Source organism: Pseudorca crassidens, chromosome 1 (genome assembly GCF_039906515.1).
Source record: "Pseudorca crassidens isolate mPseCra1 chromosome 1, mPseCra1.hap1, whole genome shotgun sequence".
NCBI classification, from domain to species: Eukaryota; Metazoa; Chordata; class Mammalia; order Artiodactyla; family Delphinidae; genus Pseudorca; species Pseudorca crassidens.
Window position 1 is genome coordinate 151,154,539 of NC_090296.1, and position 16,794 is coordinate 151,171,332.

At 44.4% G+C, this 16,794-nt stretch overlaps 1 protein-coding gene across 5 annotated transcripts in view; it reads left to right on the forward strand.

Moving 5' to 3' along the window:
- The window catches only part of APBA2 (amyloid beta precursor protein binding family A member 2), a 193,717-nt gene that overhangs the window by 113,548 nt on the left and 63,375 nt on the right, over positions 1-16,794 (forward strand). The gene's annotated exons all lie outside the window — the stretch shown is intronic.

A 16,794-nucleotide genomic window follows, 5' to 3' on the forward strand; every position in this document is an offset into this window, starting at 1 on the left:
CAACCTTGGAGTCTCACCCACTTTCCCCAGCTGTCCTTCCACCTGGGGCTGTGGTTTCATTCTTCCGTCTGAGTCTATCTGCCTTCCTGTTCAGTGATTTGTAAAGTTTCTGACCCACCAGAGTCACCCTTCTTTTCTTATCCAGCACAGTTTTATGATTACTGTCGAGGGGGCTCACCATATCTAAAAGGGATCCTTAGGGAAGTCATTTTTAAACTCTTGGGCACATAATGATCCGAGGTGCTTCATACAAAGATAGATTTCCAGGCCCACCTCTCAGCAGGTTCTGATCCAGGAATCTGTTTGAACCGTATTTTGAGAAATAGTGGTTTCATCATTACCTTGGGTTTCTGTCTATTTCTGAGTCATTTTCAGAAAAAGTGGCTTTAGTTGCTCTGGGAAGGTGGGGAACTCCAGAGGGCTTGAGATAGATGGAAAAGGCCTTGAGGTTTATACCCAAAAGCCAATAAATGGTTTTATTTTTATAATTGCGAGACCCATCCCCTAAATTACACAGTATGTGCTCCTTTAGATGCTCTGGTGAACTAGTCTTAGCATATGGGTGGCAAGAATTTCTGAGTACAGAAGATAGGGTGAGTACATGAATGTCTGAGGAAGATCCCAAGGCTGGTGTGAGGAAGGTCTGTCACTTGTAAGAAATATCTGAATGAGACCCTACTCCTTAGTTAGCAGATATGAAGGACAGCTGAGCTTGGGACAGCATAGCTGCACAGAATTCTGCCATGCAGACTACATTATACCTAAATTCTGAATCCCAGGATGGCCAGGGGATCACCAGGGAAGGCTGTAGACTGTACGTAGAATGGTATTTTTTTTTTTTGGCCGGTACGCGGGCTTCTCACTGCTGGGGCCCCTCCCGTCGTGGAGCACAGGCTCCGGACGTGCAGGCTCAGCGGCCATGGCTCACAGACCCAGCCACTCCGCGGCATGTGGGATCTTCCCAGAACGGGGCATGAACCCGTGTCCCCTGCATCGGCAGGCGGACTCTCAACCACTGCGCCACCAGGGAAGCCCCAGAACGCTATCTTAATACCGAGGAAAGGAAGTGGTGTTAGCAGGAGGAGACTGTGGGTAGAGGCCAAAGGTATGTGGTAAAGGGGACTTCTTTGAGAAGGGCCATTGAGAGTAAGAATGCCCAACTCTTGGCAGCAGGGGAATAGGTATCATCTCCGTGAGAGCAGGAACTTTGTCTTGTTTGCCTCTGCCTCCCCAGTACCCGTGGTTGGTGTGTGTTGAAGGACCGGAGTAATATCTGTGCAGCTGTGATGGGTACATTTATGTGTCAACTTGGCTATCGTGTCCAGTCGCTCGGTCGAACACCAGTCTAGATGTTGCTGTGAAGTTGTGTTTTACACACGATTAACATTTAAATCACATGTGAGGCAGATGACCCTCCATGATGTGGGTGGGCCTCATCCAATGGCTTGAAGGTGTTTTGAGAAAAGACTGAAGTCGCCAGAGAGGAAGCAATTCTGCCTTCAGATCCAAGGCTGCCACATCAGCTCCTGCCATAAGTCCCAGGCTGCCCTGCAAATTTCAGGCTTACCAGGATCCTGTGAACCAATCCCTTGAAATAAATCTCTCCGTCTACCTCCTCCTGGTTCTCATTTTCTGAAGAAGGCTGACTAAGGCAAAGTTTCCTCATCTGATCTGGTCACCGTCCACCTGGCTGTCTCACTGACTTCTGACGTGGGACAACCTCAGATTCAGGGACGAGCCATCTGTCTCTTCATCTCTTCATCCCCAAAGTCAGCCCTCACTGTCCAGACCAAATCTGCCATCGCATTAGTGGCACCGACTGGTCCTGTTCTGTCCTCCGCGCTCTGGCTTCAGATCCCGAGCCCCGAGGTCAGGGGCCCTGGGGTGGTAGCCTGCTCCACCCCGAGGTGGGCCTCGCGGAGAGGGTGGGCAACACCCACAGAGAGATGCCTGGCCACAGCATGGGCAGCGGGAACTCCGCAGCTGCCAGGACGAGATGGGGCCGTGAGGAGGTCCGACTCCCCTGATCACAGTGGGAGGGGAGTATTTCCATCTTTATCCAAGCTGTCCTGCCCAGATATGGCCTTGAAATCCTCTTTTCTCTTTCATGTTCAGGAAGGACATGTGACTGGGGGCAGGGACCAGGGGGGCCTCGGCACAGCTGTGATGACTGCATTTAGCTTCTCAGATCTGAAACCTGCGAATCTGTTTTCCCGAGAAGTCCTGGCATTTTTATCCTTGATTCCAAAGATATGACCACTGGAGGGTGGGCAGGTGGCCTGGCGTCCCATCCAATGTGGTGTTAGATGAGTGGCATCAGCCCCACCTGGGCACCTGTTAGAAAAGCACACCCTCAGCTCCACCCAGATCTCCTGACTCAGAAGCTCCGAGGGCGGGGCCCAGTGTTCTGAGCTTTAACAAGCCCTTGGGTGACTCCCGGTCTCTAAAGTGTGGGGACCACTGGGTGAAGGAGCTGTCGGATGCAAAGCTGGCCAGAGATGGCACGAGGGGACAAAAGAGCCAGGGCCTTGGGACTGAACACGGACAGACAGGGCCCTGAGTGGGACCCTAGAGCCCCCTGACCCAGGACAGCTCTCGGGTCTTTGTCCCCAGTTGGAGGCTGAGCCCAGAGGCTGCTGGCGACAACACCTCCCCCCACCTCCCCCCACCCCAAAACTGGCGCTGGCTGCACCCTCTGCGGCAGGTGATGGACCAGGCGGCTGGAGAAGTGTCCGGGGTCCTCGCCAGAGCCGGCTCCGCCCCTCATCCCTGACTCACTCTGCACAGGGGAGCCCCGCCCCCCGACTTCTCCATCACCTGGCAGCCCTGTCACCTGCCAGCCACACATTCTGCTTAGCCTCCCCCTCACAACTGCCAGCAGACAGCCTAGGTATCTTTTTGAATTTTTATCTTGAAAAGCCACAAGCAGGGACCTAATTTGTAACTACCCACAGCCTCTCCCCTCCCCAGACTTTTCTAGGGTCACAAGGTGTTACTTAGGAGACAGGGCAGCCCAGGTCTCCTGTGGGGAGGATCAGAATCATTGTGCAGACATCAGCCAAGAGCCGGGATGACACAGCTGAGCCCAAAGGTGGTGGGGGGCAGCTCTGGAGAAGCCTGGGGAGCTGCCCGTCAGTAGACCCCCAAAACTGGGGTATGGGTGGAGCTGGCTCTTCTCCAGCAAAGGACGAGGGCCCGCCCCACTCAGGGCTAGGGAGCCTGTGTGTGGGGAGTTTGGGGGTGCAGATACCCCAGGTGCCCTCCAGAGGAGAGGCGGCCCGGCAGGTGACTCCTGCATCTTCTTCTCTTTTGCAAACTCCCCCCCACTGCCCACCCCACTCAATACCCCAGAGTTCCCTGCTTCCCACAGAGGAAACGTGTAAGAAAGTTACACATAAGTAGAGTTAAATTATTTAAAATGAGCCAGGAGAAGCTGGCTATTTAAAGAAATCCCGAGGGAGATCTTTTATTCAGAAGATCATCATGTGATGGAGTATCCTGCCGTCCTGCCGTTTTTCTCCACCTCGGGAGTTTTGTTTCAGCATTTTGCGTTTCCTTTACACCCTTCCAGCAGTCATTGCTGGTGGATGTGCTGGCCCCCACCTCTGCAGAAAGTTACAGAATGTTCCGGGGGGCCGGCAGACAGCCTGGGAGAATTGCGGGAAGGATGGCGTGAATGAATGATTGTGTGACATTCAGGTTGGCCATCGCCTGGGTGGTGCTTCCAGGGCGTTTGTTGGGACGGGGTTGGGGGCTCGCAGGAGAGGAGGGTCTACAGGTGTCCCTGTGTTCCACGAGGCGGGCAGGGAGAGACAGCTCTCCGGCCTGGCTATTTCCGGCCAGAGTTTCCTGGGACCGGGGACAAATCAGTGCCAGAGTGAGGCGGACACTTGACTGTTCTTGTTAGAGGGGCCATTCCCCTCCCCGCCCCCATGGACCCTGCCTCCTGTATCCTGAGCCAGGTCCACACTCCAGCTGTCACCTCTGGGTGAGCTGCTGGGGCTCTGCGCTCTGACGGTGCTGCTGGCCTGGTGACAGCTGGCTCTTGCTTTGGCAACAACCTCTGCCCCCCCACCCTCGCCCTCCACTGTCTGAGTGAAGCACCCGCTCTGTGTTCTGGAGTTGGTGAACCGTGGCTTCTCAAAGAGCTGCTCCCTGGGCACGTCCCTCCCCAGCCCTCCTGGGAAACTCCCTTTTCTGGCCCCAAGTGGCCTCAGCCTCAGAGGGATACTTGAGAACTAATGGGATCCCGGCTGTGGAGGGGCCAAGGCCTGACACATTTGTTCCTATGGCAAAGCATGTGGTGACACCAAGTGGCCCCTCCATGAGGATGTAACACGACAAAGAGAGCCTGGTAGGGAAGTAGGAGAACTAGTCCCAGCCCTCATGCTGAATGGACACTTCTGAAATGAGCTGAGAGACAGAAATTCTCAGAAGAGAAATATAAACTAAAAAAAGAATACTATAGAAAATTTAGACCTGAAAATATAATATCTGAAATAAAAATTTCCCTAGATGGGGTCAAAAGCAAAATGACTATGACACAGGAGAGAATCAGTGAAATTTAAGCAGATCAATAGAAATTATCCTGGATAACAAAGAGAGATAGTGACTCTAAGAAATGAGCAAAGCTTTGGGGACTTATAGAACATTATAAAATACTCCAACATTTATACCATTAGAATCCTTTAATGAAAGAAGAAAGAGCTTGTTACACAAAAATATTTGACAGTATCATGCCTGAAAACATCCCATTTTGGTGAAAGACATAAATTTACAGATTTAAGAACCTCAAAACTGCCAACAGGATAGACCAAAAGAAAATCACACCTAGATATATCATAATCAAACTGCTGAAAACCAAAGATAAAGGAAGAGTCTTGAAAGCAGCTAAACTAAAAATGACACACTGAATATAGGAGAACAATGAGTTGAGTAGCTGTGGATTTCTCATCGGAAACCATGGAGGCCAGAGACAATGGAACATCTTTAACATTCTAAAAACAAAACAAAACTATCAACCACAAATTCTGAATTCAGTGAATAAATCCTTCAGGAATGAAGGTGAAATAAAGACATTCTCAGATGAAGGAAAACTAAAAGGATTTGTTGTCAGCAAACCTGTTTACATGAGTTGCTAAAGAAAGTTCTTTAGGATGAAGGGGAATGATACCAAAGGGACTGGGGAGTTCAGGAATGGAGGCAGAGCAACAGAAATGAAAAAGTATCTGAGTAATTATAATAGACTATTTTTCACCTCTAAAATTCTTTAAAATACTTATGAGGGTTTTAAGCAAACATTGTGACACTGAGGGTATGTGTGTGTTAATGTATATAGATATAATACATATGACAACTATATCATAAATCCTGTGGATAAAGGGACCTATATGGTTGTAAGACTCCTCCATTTTATTTGAAGTGGCAAAATGTTAACTCAAAGTAGAACATGAAAAGATATATATGTATTATATATATGTGTATATATATACATATATGCACAATATAATATATATATATTAATCAATAGAGCAAGCATTAAAAAAGATACAAAGAATTATAGCCAAAAAGATAATAGATAAATGAAATACTAAAAAAAATTTAAACAATCCAAAAGTAGGCAGGAAGTGGGAAACAGAAAAACAAGAAACAAAGGAAACAAACAGAAAAATAATAAGAGTGGACCAAATCCAACCATATCAATAAATACATTAAATATAAATGGCCTAAACACACCATTTAAAAATACACATTAATAGATTAGATTAAGAAACAAGACCTATCAGTATATGCTTTCTACAAGGAATCCACTTTAAGTATGATGACACAGAGATATTACAAATAAAAGGATGGAAAAAAGATATACCATTCAAATACTAAAGAAAGCTGGAGTGGTTATTTTAACACTGGAGAAATTCTACCTTAGAACAAGGAAATTTGCCAGGGATAAAGAGGACCACTACACATGATAAAAGGTTTTGTTCATCAAGAAGACATAAAAACCCTAAACCTGTATGCTGCTAGCAATAGAACTCCTCAGTACATAAAGCAAAAACTGATAGAACTAAATGGAGAAAAATGGTTAAATCCATAATTAGAGACTTCAACATTACCATCTCTATAGCTGATAGAACAAATAGATAAAAAAGCAACAAGGATACAGAAAATCTGAGTAACACTGTCAATGAATATGTCCTAGTGGGCACTTATGGAACACTCTACCTCACAACAGCAAAATACACATTCTTTTTCAAGTGCACATGGAGCCTTCACCAAGATAGACCATATTCTAGGCCAAAAACCAAACCTTAACAAATTAAAAATAATCAAAATCCTGCAAAGTATGTTCTTTGACCATAATGTAATTAAACTAGAAATTGCTGATAGGAAGATATTGGGGAACATCCCCAACTATTTAGAAATTAAACAACATATATCTGAACAATCCATGGGTCAAAGAAGAAGTCGCAAGGGAAATTAAATATTTTTAACTGAATGAAAATGAAAATATATTAATTTGTGGGATGCAGCCAAAGCAGTGCTTACAGAAGAGTATATAGCATTAAATGCTCATATTAGGAAAGAAGAAAGGTCTCATCAATCTGGGCTTCCATCTTAAGAAATGGACCAATTTCTTGAAATAATTCCCAAAACTCATTCAAGAAGAATTGGAGAACCTGAATTTTTCTATTTCTATTACAGATGTGAAATTTGTGGTTAAAAAACCTTCCAAAAAAGAAAATCACAGGCCCAGATGGTTTCACTGCTGAGTTCTCCGAAACATTTAAGAGAATAATACCAATTCTGCACAGTCTTTTTCAGAAAATAGAAGAGGCAAGAATACTTCCATATTCACTTAATGAGGCCAGCGTTGCTCTCATATGAGGAGATAAAGATATTGCAAGTTAATTACAGGCCATATCCCTTATGAACATAGATGTAAACAAATTCTTAACAATGTATTAGCAAAGTTAATCCAGCATTGCCTAAGGACAGTACATTATGGCCAGGTGAGGATTTCCCAGGAATGCAAGGCTGCTTCAAAATTCAAGCTTCAGTCAACACGTTCCACCATGTTAACAGGGTAAAGAAGGAAAACCATGCAAGCCTCTTAACAAGGGTGGAAGAAGCATTTGACAAAGTGCAATCCATTCATGATTTAAAAAAAAAACAAACCTCTTAGCACACAGGAATGGAAACATCTTCAACCTGAAAGAGGGCGTCTACAAAAAATTTACAGCTAAGATCATAGTAGTGGTAAAAGATCGTTTTCCACCCAAGATCAAGGACAAGGTAAGGTCTTGTGGCTCTCATCACTCCTGTTCAACACCATCCAGGACGTCCTAGCCAGTGTGCTAAGGCAAAGAAAAGAAATAAATGGCGCGTAGATTGCAAAGAAATACATAAAACCAACTCTTAATTGCAGACTGCATCATCATCTGCAAAATCCCTTGGCATCTACAAAAAGCTCCTAGAATTAATAAATGAATTTAGTAAGGTCACTATACAACAATCAGTTATATTTCTGTATTATATCAATAAAGCAATTGTAAGAAAACATGAACATTTACAATGCACCAAAAAGAAAAGGCATATGTTTATATTTAACAAAACATGTATAAGATTTGTATGCTGAAAACTACAAATACTGATGAGAGAAATCAAAGAACACATAAGGAAATGGAAAGATAGATCATGTTTCTGCTTTGGAAGGTTCAGTATCGTTAAGATGTTAATTCTCCCCAAATTGATGTATAGATTTGATGCACTCCCAATCAAATTCCCAGCAGGATTAAAAAAAAAAAAAGAAAAAAGGATATCAACGAGATGATTCTAGAATTTATATGGAAAGCCAAGGAAACTTGAATAGCTTAAACAATGGTTAGAGCCAGGGTGCAAACACACCCTGATTACATGCTGGAGAATTCTCCAGAAGATGAAAAACAAGGGAACTCCTTTGAGTGGTGTACTTTGAATCCTTAGGGATTGTATCAGTTTGCTAGGGCTGCTGTAACAAAGTAACACAAACTGGGTGGCATAAGCTACAGGAATGCATCGTTTCACAGCTCTGGAGGCCAGAAGTCTGAGATAAGGTGTCAGCAGGGTTGGTTCCTTCTGGGGGTTGTGAGGGAGGGTCTGTCCTGTGTCTCTTCCCCAGCTTCTGGCATTGCCCATCTTTCCCTACCCTGTAGATTTCTGCCTTCCTCGTCACATGCGTTCTTTCTCCCTGTGTCTGTCTTCAAATTTCCCCTTTTTATAAGAACATCAGTCATATTGCGTTAGAGCCCACCCTAATGATCTTATCTTTGCTAGGTCTTCAATGACCCTATTTCCTCACAAGATCACATTCTGAGGTCCTGGGGGTTAAGGGATTCAACATATGAATTTGTGGGAGACACAAATCAGCCCATAAATAAAATGAGATTTATTTGAAATCTTCACAGTGATGTTTGCACTTGCAAGTGACTAGAAAAATATGAAATTAGCAGGACAGCCAGCAGAAATAAATCCACTTTTCCCTGGAGTCTTGTCTGCCTTCCCTGGAGGCTGTCTGTTTCCTTGTACCAGGATGGAGCTGGTAAAGGGCACTTGGCAATGTCCCTCTTAGCACAAGGCCTTGGCATGTGCAAAAGTTGGGCCCCTTCTCAAGCATGTTGAGAAAAAGGTCAGTGATGGTAATGTTTTGTTTAATTGCCTTCTTGTCTGGACCCTTGCTTTTTTCCTAAAGGCGACTGGGAACAGGGGCTGACTTTGGTTAAGTCACCACTATCTCCAGCTGTTCTCATGGGAGAGAATTAACTTATTACTATTAGGAGTAACTAATGAGAACAGCAAATGTCTGCCATCCCAGAAGTTCCTTGGGTGCCAAATTGCTATACGTTACAGCATGAACATGGGTGACAGGTGTAGATTACATTGTGGGATGTTGAAAATACCAGCTCCTGGAGCCTTGCTATTGGTAAAGGGCTGACAGCATTTAAAAATTGTATTTAAGGGACGGATCATTCCATTTTGTTCATTCTGAGAGTAGGACATGGTGGGACAGATATCCTGGCATATCGAAAGCCCAGATGGAACAAATCATGCCCACCCGTGCCCTGGGACTCTTTCAAGGGATGCTAAGACCCCCATCCTTCCTCTGAAGAAAAGCCCACTGACAGGTGTGGCTGCAGAGGGCTCACACTCCACGGCACTTGTCTTTTTATTTATTATTTGTCTGTAGAAATACCACACTCAGAAATGAAGAAAGGAGGGAAGTGAATAACAGTGTCCCATCACTCAAAGGCAACGCTTTGCTGGGATTTTAATGTATTTCTTCACAGTTTGTTCTGTGTTTATTTGGTTGTGAATAAATTATAACAGCACATTTTATACAATACACTCTTTGTAAATATTTTAATCACTGCATAATTGTCTTACAGATGTGCTAATAACATTGGCTTAACTGGGATCGGCTCCTGGAGATTTGGCGTGTGCTCAACATTTTTGCCGTTCTTACTGACATTTTGCAAAAAAGAAGCACACCCCTCTGTGACCCCAAGCTAGGTGGTATGGTCTTGTGTGACAGTGTTGGATGTCAGCCTGGTTTCTGAAGACTAATTTATTAACTCTTGTAGAATTCTGAAGATTAGTTAATTTCAGAGCTCGTGGTTGTCTGTGACCTTGCAGCAAGATGCTTATTCAAGGTCTCCTGTCTGGGATGTTTGAGCTGATTGTACAGGTGTACTCCAGGACTGTTTAAACCCATATTGTGTGTAGTCAAAGCAACTGTGTTATATTTGGAAGGAAAAAAAGAATATTATCTTTACAACATGGGAGACCCAACTGGGAACAAGATTGGGGGCAGCGACAGTTCGGCCGAGTCCATAGCTCATTTGTAAGATAGCGTTTTAATGCAGCCTGTGTTGTGGCCCCTGCATCACTATGTTTCACCTTGGTCTGCTGTCTTTCAGCTCTTCTAAGAGCTGGCTAATGCTGTTTCCTCTTACAGAAGAAAAATGTGGCTTAGAATAAGGACAGTGGAACCCTTTATTGTTGACAATGAGCCTTTATTTCCCACATCTCATGAGGATGTTCCAGGAGGAGAGTGGTGAGCACCGAGGCAGGGGCTGCATTTGTATTGATTCATGAGCCGTTCTAGAATTGAGTATGGACACAGGGCCTCATTTCCTTGGATGCATAGCAGATAGTCATGCTTCTCCTGAACATTTGAATTGCTTTCCAGGTGGTCTTTTCTGAAGGATTTGTCTTTAATATGATTAATCAGAAGCAGAGGACCTCCTGGGAATGTAAATTGGTACAGCCACTATGGAAAACAGTATGGAGAGTCCTCAAAAAATTAAAGGTAGAGTTGCCGTATGATCCTGCAATCCCAATACTGCATATATATCCAGAGAAAACTCTAATTCGAAAAGATACATGCACCCCAATGTTCATAGCAGCACTGTTTACAACAGCCAAGACATGGAAGCAACCTAAGTGTCCATCAACAGAGGAATGGATAAAGAAGATGTGGTAGATATATACAGTGGAATATTACTCAGCCATAAAAAGGAATGAAATAGTGCCATTTGCAGCAACATGGTTGGACCTAGAGATGAAGTAAATAAGTGGACCTAAGTGAAGTAAATAAATCAGACAGAGAAAGGCAAATATCATATGACATCACTTATATGTGGAATCTAAAATATGACACAAATGAACTTATCCACAAAACAGAAACAGACTCACAGACATAGAGAACAGACTTGTGGTTGCCAAGAGAGAGGGGGCGTGGGGGAGAGATGGATTGGGAGTTTGGGATTAACAGAGGTAAACCATTATATATAGGATGGATAAACAACAAGGTCCTACTGTATAGCACAGGGAACTATATTCAATATCCTGTGATAAACCATAATGGAAAAGAATATAAAAAAGAATGTATATATGTGTATAATGAGTCACTTTGCTGTACACCAGAAATTAACACATTATAAATCAAATATACTTCAATAAAATTTAAAAAGAAGTATACATAAAGAAGCAGAGTTCCTCAATATGTTTGCCGACACCCCCCTCCCCCCCACTGTCGGGGTGGTGAATGCTCTTCTGGCCACACCCCTCCTGGGCCTTTTCTGAGGACCTGGACCTTGGATTGAAAAAAAAGTTTTAAAGGGTCCTGGGTAAAAGGCCTGGAGTGAGGAAAATGGTGTAGAGCATATCCTTAGGGAAACATCAAGACATTATTTATTATACAGAAATAAAGCACAGTTTGTGTGCTCAATAGGGGAAGAGTTAGATAATGTCCATTGGGCCAGGAAATATCATGTAGCCATTAAATAATACTTCATAGAGAGTTTCTACTGCATTCTCTCCCTTCAAATGTCATTTAAAATGTTCCTCAACTCCCTGTATGTAGTAGGAAAAAAAAGTGTTCATGGAAGTGAGGCCAGTGTGGGTTACTCTCTTATTTAACCCACTTCAAGCCCTGCAGGCAGGGCCATCATTTCCAGTTTCCCAGGAGGGGAAGGCCATTCATCCATTAAATATCTTGCCAAAGGCCTGAGAGTAAGTGGAGGTCTGAATTTAAACAAGGACTTTCTGTCTTCATCTTTAATAGGAGGCTCTTTCTCTTACACCAAAAGTGCCCCTGTAGGTTTGATGTAATTCTGCAGACCCTTCAAAGACGCGGCTGCCCTCCCGGGAGGCCACCGGGTCCTTCCATTTGTATCCACGGAAGACAGAACTGTTTGCACCATCAAACTCTGGAAAAGCCAACAACAGCCTTGTATTTAATGGGGAAAACTTTTCAAAAACTAGATCATTCATAGGGACCTGCTAAGCCCTATTGGAGGCTGAGGCAAAAAGAAAAAAGTCAGTCATACCGATCTTTATTTAACATTTTGATATTTTGTTCATTGTGGATTTTTTTTCCATTAAATTTTGATTTTTTTTTTAAGTATTCCATTAAAGTCTAATCTGTTTTGATTCCTGAGTTTTTTTGGCGCCCTGTTAAATTTTGCACCCGAGGTGAGTGCCATGCCTGCCTTACCCTGGACCAGCCCTGGTTAAAAAGTAAAGGCATTTTCATTACAATTGGGAATAAGTCAGGGGTGCCTCAGCCCCACTGTCATGTAACTGTGGAAGGGCAGTACAGCCAGACAAAATGCTGGAAAAGAATAAAATTATCAACTAAAACTATTGGAATTTAAAAATGGGCTTATAATACAAAAGCAGTAGGGATTTTTTTCCTATGTACCAACAATAGTCAGATATATATGATAGGAGAGAATATCCATTCCCCATGGCTACAAAAACTAATATGTCTTAGAATCAGCTTCCTCTGACATGTCTACAGCTATGAAGAAACCCACAGTGCTGTTGACATTTAAGACTTGAATAAATGGGGAGATATTTCTTGAGTGAAAAGACTCAATGTTGTGTGTATAAAATTTCATCATTGTTGGGCAGTAGAAAATAGAGTGGGAGATGATTTTGCAGCGAGCTGGCAGCAGTGGCTTGGCCACCTGGATTTTTTTGTTGAGGCGAGAAAAGGAAGGATCCTCTATTTTTTAAGAGTGGACAGAGGTGGGTTGTCCTCGGCCAAATCTGCTTGCTTCAAGGGACAACGTGCATGCCACCTGGAGCCAGAGGAAATGTGTTCTCTCTGACATTGCCTGGGCCTGTGAGCTGCACCCCATCCCCAGCTGCAAGGAGTGCAGATTTCCCTTGAGGGTGGCCAAACATCTCGTCTTGAAGCAGGCAAATCTGGCCACTATCTGGAACCCTTTATTATCTTGATATATTTAGCCCGTCTGAAAAGCATACATGCGGAAGGTAGGGAGCAGCTTAGTTTCCTCCCAAACGATCGCCCCAGTGGTTTTCAAATTTTGTACACATTAAAAACCTGGATGCTGGATTACGGCTCTACCAATGAACTTGGAATGTCAGGCGTGAGTACCCGTAAAATTCCCCAGGTGGTTCCAGTGTGCAGCCCAAGTATCCCAATACCCCTCACCAAATAGACTATTCTTTTCCACATGCCTTAGGGTGACCAGCCATCCTGGTTTTAGCACTGAAAGTGCTGTGTCCTCGGAAACTGTGTTCAGTCCCAGAAAACCGGGATGGCTGGTCACCCTACATGGTAGAGACTACATTCCTACATGAACATATGTCTGTTTCTGGACTTTCTCATCTATACCATTTCTGTCTGTCCAGCAACACTACCATGCCATTTTAATTACCATGACTTTAGAGTATAGTTAAATGCTTGATAAGGCAAGTTCTTCTCACAGTCTCATGTTTTAGATCTTTCCCAGCTATTTTCACAAGTTTGTTCTTCTAAATGAACATAAGAATTACTAGGTCAAGGTCTCCCCAGTATTCCACTGAGATTTTGGCTGGGACAGCCTTAAATTATAGATTACTTTGGACAAAACTCTAATTCGAAAAGATACATGCACCCCTATGTTCATAGCAGCACTGTGCACAATAGCCAAGACATGAAAACAACCTAAATGTCCATTGACAGAGGAATAGATAAAGAAGGTGTGGTACATATATACAATGGAATATTACTCAGCCATTAAAAAACAATGAAATAATGCCATTTGCGGCAACATGGACATAGATATTATCATACTAAGTGAAGTAAGTCAGAAAGAGAAAGACAAATACCATATGATATCACATATGTGGAATCTAAAATATGACACAAATGAACTTACCTATGAAACAAAAACAGACTCATGGACATAGAGAACAGACTTGTGGTTGCCAAGGGGGGGAGGGGGTGGGGGAGGGATGGATTGGGAGTTTGGGATTAACAGATGCAAACCATTATATATAGAATGGATAAACAAGGTCCTGCTGTTGAATATAGCACAGGGAACTATAGTTGATATCCTGTGATGAACCATAATGGAAAAGAAAATGATAAAGAATGTGTGTGAGTGTGTGTATATATATATATATATATATTTATACACACACGCACACATATATACATATATATGTATAAAACTGAATCACTTTGCTGTATAACAAAGATTAACACAACATTGTAACTCAACTATACTTCAATAAAATAAATTTAAAAATTATAGGTTACTCGGGTAACATTAATAGGATCAGGATCTGCTCTATGTTACCATATACTTTAGTCCTTGAGTCTTACATTGGCCAGTAGGGTGTTGTATATAGGTGTGGGCATACACATCTAGGTGTGCGTAAGATGTCGTCCCCCCCAGATGACATAGAATTCAAAGTTAAGGTAGTAAGAGATACTGTGTACCTTGGTTTATCCTTTGACAAGGATGTGAATACCTGCATTGTGCATGGCCTGGTGTCAGACCCTGGGGAGCTACAGAGATGCTACAGAGATGGTGCCCTGCCCTCTGCAAAGAAAAGGGACCCGTGTGCTCCTGTGCAAGTAACCACTGGCCCCATTGGCCCTCCACCATCCTGGTTTCCAAGGCATAGGGATCTGGTCACACCTTAGCCATCACATTCCATACACACTTAAGGGACCATTTTGAGGAAGGCTTTTCCTGGAGATTGTGTCCAAAAGAGTGTTTGCCAAGTGCCTTGTATCATTCCGACAGTAGGTGGCACATCTGTTGCGGTTGGCTGTACTTTGTGGGAAATCTGCTGTACAACAATGCTTGGCACTCCTGATGCATCCTCTCTGATAGGCTGTATTTTAGGGAACACTGGACACCTTGCTCTCTACCAGGAACAGATCTCTGGAATGGGCCCGTCAGTTTCAGGGTTTGGGGATGGGGTGACTTGGGAGGACGCTCAGACCCTGCAGGGTCCATCTCAGTGACGGTTTTCCTGGTGTGGGACCACTTTCAGGAGTGTGGGCTGCTCTGGGGAAGTGATGTGGATCTTTTAGTGTCTAGCGATGCTGTGGAGACACGGCCACTTGTGAGCCTCTCACTTCCCTAGAGGATGGGAAGGGTGTTTCCATTGGTCTCCATTCCTCTAGCCGCCTGTCCCCCAGCATCTCCCGAAGGGGCTGAAAGAGAAATCTTGTGTCACGTGCCTGCTGAAAATTGCCCAATGACGCTGCATGGTTTGTGGGATAAAATGCAGGGTCCTGGGTGGTGGGGTACAGGACCCTCCCAGTTTGGGCTTTGCGGTGCCTGGTGGTGCCGTGACCCACATCCCGTAAGCAGCAGCCACGTCCTTTGCATCGCGTCCTGGGTGTCCCCCTTCTCCTGGTGGTCCTCCCTCTGGAGTTCCCCTTCCTGGGCCCCCACTCCATCGAGCCGTGAGGCTCAGGCTCACGTCCCGTGTCTCTCTGTGGCACTCGGCCTGGATGGCTCCTGGCAAATCTGGTCAGTGCTGTCGTTTGGAGTAAGGAGGAAGCAGAGGCTTGTGTGTGCCGGGGAGTGGGGGATGAGCTCGAGGAGGGGGGCGGACTTGAGATGGGCTTCGAGGGGCAGCGGATTTCAACTTGAAAGGGGTAGGGCACCTCCTCATTGGCTTCATCATGTCTTTGGAATGAAAGCTTCTCTTTTTCTTTTTGAGAGCAAATAACCTGATCTTATGACCGTTTGTCTTGGTCCCTTGGGCTCCTCAATCAGTGAGCATCTTCACAAAGTCATGAGTGAGACGGCCGACAGCACATGAAAAGATGCTCAACATCGCTAATTATTAGAGAAATGCAAACCAAAACCACAGTGAGGTACCACCTGGCACCAGTCAGAATGGCCATCATTAAAAAGTCTACAAACAGTAAATGCTGGAAAGGGTATGGAGAAAAGGGAACCGTGTTTCACTCTTGGTGGGAATGTAAATTGGTGCAGCCACTATGGAGAACAGTATGGAGGTTCCTTAAAAAACTAAAAATAGAATTACCATATGACTCAGCAATCCCACTACTGGGCATATACCCTGAGAAAACCATAATTCAAAAAGACACATGCACCCCAGTGTTCATTGCAGCACTATTTACAATAGCCAGGTCACGGAAGCAACCCAAATGCCCATCGACAGACGAATGGATAAAGACGATGTGGTACATATATACAATGGAACATTACTCAGCCGTAAGAAAGAATGAAATAATGCCATTTTCAGCAACATGGATGGACCTAGAGATAATCATACCAAGTGAAGTAAGTCAGAGAAAGACAAATATCATATGATATCACTTATATGTGGTATCTAAAAAAAATGGTATAAATGAACTTATTTACAAAACGAAAACATATAGACATAGAAAAGAAACTAATGATTATCAAAGGGGAAAGGGTGGGGGAGGGATAAATTAGGAGTTTGGGATTAAAAGATACATACTAGGGCTTCCCTGGTGGTGCGGTGGTTGAGAGTCCGCCTGCCGATGCAGGGGACATGGGTTCATGCCCCGGTCCGGGAAGATCCCACATGCCGCGGGGCGGCTGGGCCCGTGGGCCGTGGCCGCTGGCTCCGCAACAGGAGAGGCCACGACGGTGAGAGGCCCGCGTACCGCAAAGAAAAAAAAAAAGATACATACTACTTTATATAAAATAGGTAGACAACAAGGATCTAATCTATAGTTCAGGAGACTATATTCAATATCTTGTAATAACCTGTTGTGGAAAAGACTTTGAAAAAGAATATATATATAAAACTGAATCGGGCTTCCCTGGTGGCGCAGTGGTTGAGAGTCCGCCTGCCGATGCAGGGGACACGGGTTTGTGCCCCGGTCCAGGAGGATCCCACATGCTGCGGAGCGGCTGGGCCCGTGAGCCATGGCCGCTGAGCCTGCGGTCCGGAGCCTGTGCTCTGCAACGGGAGAGGCCACAGCAGTGAGAGGCCCGCGTA